Genomic DNA, 3,263 nt, shown 5'->3' with positions numbered 1-3,263 from the left:
GGGTTTCCAAGGCAGTATCTCTACAGAAGTAGATTGCCCAGTCTTCCTTCTGAGGAGTGGCTGGTGGGTTTGAACCACCAGCCTTCTGGTTAGCAATCAAATGTGTTAGGCACTATGCCATCAGAGCTCCTAACTAGAGTGTAGACATGTATAAACTTGGGTGAAGGGAAAGCAATATACAATAACTCAGAGGTCAGCACAAAATGATTGAGGCAAAGAAAGACACTGGGAGGAGCACAAGAGATAAAGGCAACAAAGGTAAATATCATTACACACACAATTCTACTATAATAGTGGTAATAATCTATTAATGGATACATAGATTGACAGGCAAACTGAACAGTTGCAAGAAGGTGAATGGTACTGCCTCCATGGCTATATATAGGTTTGACAAAGGATATTTCTAGATACATATTTATATGTGCTTCAAATATATCTATGAACATAGTACAGCAAACAGAGGGCAAAGTTATGAAAAAAGTTAGGCATAACCAAACACCTTGAGGGAATGAGTCACCAGGCTGAGAGCTCAGGGCCATAGTCTTGGGGGACATCAAGTGCACAGAGACAATTTTCTACATCTTACCATGGTGAGTAGCAACTGGGGTTTTAAAAGCTTCTGAGAGGTACAACTATTGATCTCTTCCCATATGGAGCAAAGATAACCAAAAACTCATGTAAACAATTAGTTTAAATGACTAATTAGTCCACACTCCAGCCTACATGACCCTGAGACCAGAAGAACTAGATGGCGCCTAGTTACTACTGCCAACCACTCTGAAAGGGATCACAATAGTAGGTCCTGCATTGAGTGGGAGAAAAATGTGAAACAAAATTCAAAATTAACTTTAAAAAAAAAAAAAAGGCTTATTGGTCTGATCGAGACTCATGGAATTCCTGAGGGATCCTTCAAGCCTAGAACTGAACTCACCATCATTGCTCAAATTTTAGCTAAATAATAGACAGTCCTATACGGTGAACAATAACACCAGGAAGGTACACACTCCTTAGAACAATCAACCAGACCAAATCAAAGGTAGCATTTGCCTAGGGATAAATCTGAGAAGGCTGGAAGGGATAGGAAAAAAGGATGGATGGAAATGTTAAACACAGTGAGGAAGTAGAAAGAGTGTCATTACATTGTGGCAATTACAATGTCACAAAACAAAATGTATGTGCATTGTTAAATGGAAAATCATTTTACTCTGTAAACTTTCACCAAAATCCCAATAAAAATTTTAAAAAGAGGAAGAAGAAATTAAATGAAGATTTGATACATGCTACAACATGGATGGACCTTGAAAACATCTTGCTGAGTGAAATAAGTCAGTTACAAAAGGACAAATATTATATGACCTCACTTATATGAAATAAGAAAATACAGAAACCAAAGATTACTAGTGGTTATGAAGGAGCAGGAGAAAGGGGGTTTTTCTTAGGGAACAGTGAGTTTATGTTAACGGTGGCAGAAGGATTTGGAAAAGGATAGCAAGAATAACAGACTTAACAGATATTATAACTGATGTATATATTTTGCTGTGTATATTTTCACCACAATAGAAAATAAAACAAAACAGAAAAAAATAGAACAGGGTCAGATGGTAAAAGGAAGACCACTGTCATCCTGAATCCAATAGTGCAGCTGTAGGACCCTGCAGAGACCACCAAAAGGAATCTTAATCTCAAAAGACAAGAGTGGGGAACAATGAAGACTGATCCTTCCACACAGACACTCTTCCTCTGTGTGGTGGGGAGGGGGGTATTTTCAAACGCTTCTCCTACCTTTTCCAGTCCCTCTTTACTCTCTGTTCAGCACTTTCTCATGTCCCAGTTGGGCAATGTCTTGGAAGTTACCCTCTAGACCAAGTTATCTTTCAGAACCAAAGGGTCCTGAAAGCTAGGCCCCAGCAAGTGTGAGTCCTCATGCTTCTCTCCACACAGTAGGGGAAACTGGACAGCCAAGCAGGTAAACATCCAAGGCACCAGAACTGGAAGATTGGGTCTCTCATGCAAGGTCGAGCCGAACACTAACTAAAAAGTGGCAATTGGCTTTGGGACACTGAGGTCACTGGCAACCTTGATATAAGTGTGAAGCTTAGATCCTAGGAAGGAATTGTATAGTTATCTGTTGCTGTGTAACAAAGTACACAAAACTTAGCAGATTAAATCATCAGATATTCATTATCTCAGCTTCTGGGAGTCAAGAATCAGGTCATGGCTTAACTAGGTCCTGTGTTAATAGTCTCTCATAGTCCACAATCAAGGTGTTGGCTGAAGCTGAGGTTTCATCTGAGGGCTTCACTGGGGAAGGATCCACTTCCAACCTCAAATGACTATTAGCAGAACTCCATTCCTTCCAGGCAGTTGGACTGAGAGCCTCCTCGGTCCTTGCAGGCTGTTGTCTGAAGACTTACCCTAATTCGTGGCCATGTGGGTCTCTCCTTATGGCATCTTATTTCTTCAGAGTGTGCCAGCCAAGAAATCCATAGAATGGACCATTGAAATGCAAGAGTGGGCCACTAAAGTCATAAGGAAAAAGTTATTCAACAGAAGCAGATCACACAGGACTATCATTACCAGGAGGTAGATGTCACTGGGCCCTTCTTAGAGGCTGCCTGCCAAAGGCAGCAAGACAATAAAGAAAAATAAACATCAGCGTCAACTCAATAGGAACAGGTTTGGAGTCCCTGGATGATGCAATGATTGAAAACTGCAGCTGCTAACTGAAAGGTCAGTCCTCCCAGAGACACCTCAGAAGAAAGGTGTGGTGATCTACTTCTGAAAAATCAGCCATTGGAAACCCTTTGGGACAGTTTTACTCTGACACACATGGGGTGGTCATGAGTTGGAATCAACTCAACAGCAATTTTTTTTAATATTATACATTAGATATATAGAGGAAAATAGAGAGGGGAAAAATGTTACAATAGAGATAGAGACTATGGGGATAAAATTTTAAATGAGGTGGTCAGTGAAGTCCTCACTGAAAGTTAATATTTCAGCAAAGACTGGAAAGAAATGAGGGCATGACCTTGCTTAAAATCTAAGTACGGAGCCTTCCAAGCAGAGGAAACAGCAAGTGCAAAGGCCCTGGGGCTGGAGGTGTGGGGAGTAGGATTTATATGTTGATGACCAGCAAAGTGGCTTGAATGGAGTGAGAAGGAGAGTAATTAAGAAATCAGTTCAGGAGGTCGGGCAAGATGGCGGACTAGGCAGAAGGATTGCACAGACCCTCTTCAACAAAGAAAAGGGAAACCAATTAA

The sequence above is a fragment of the Orycteropus afer genome, unplaced genomic scaffold, assembly GCF_000298275.1.
Source record: "Orycteropus afer afer isolate SDZICR_OR568_19922 unplaced genomic scaffold, OryAfe1.0 scaffold00470, whole genome shotgun sequence".
NCBI classification, from domain to species: Eukaryota; Metazoa; Chordata; class Mammalia; order Tubulidentata; family Orycteropodidae; genus Orycteropus; species Orycteropus afer.
Note: the sequence above shows the minus strand (reverse complement) of the source record.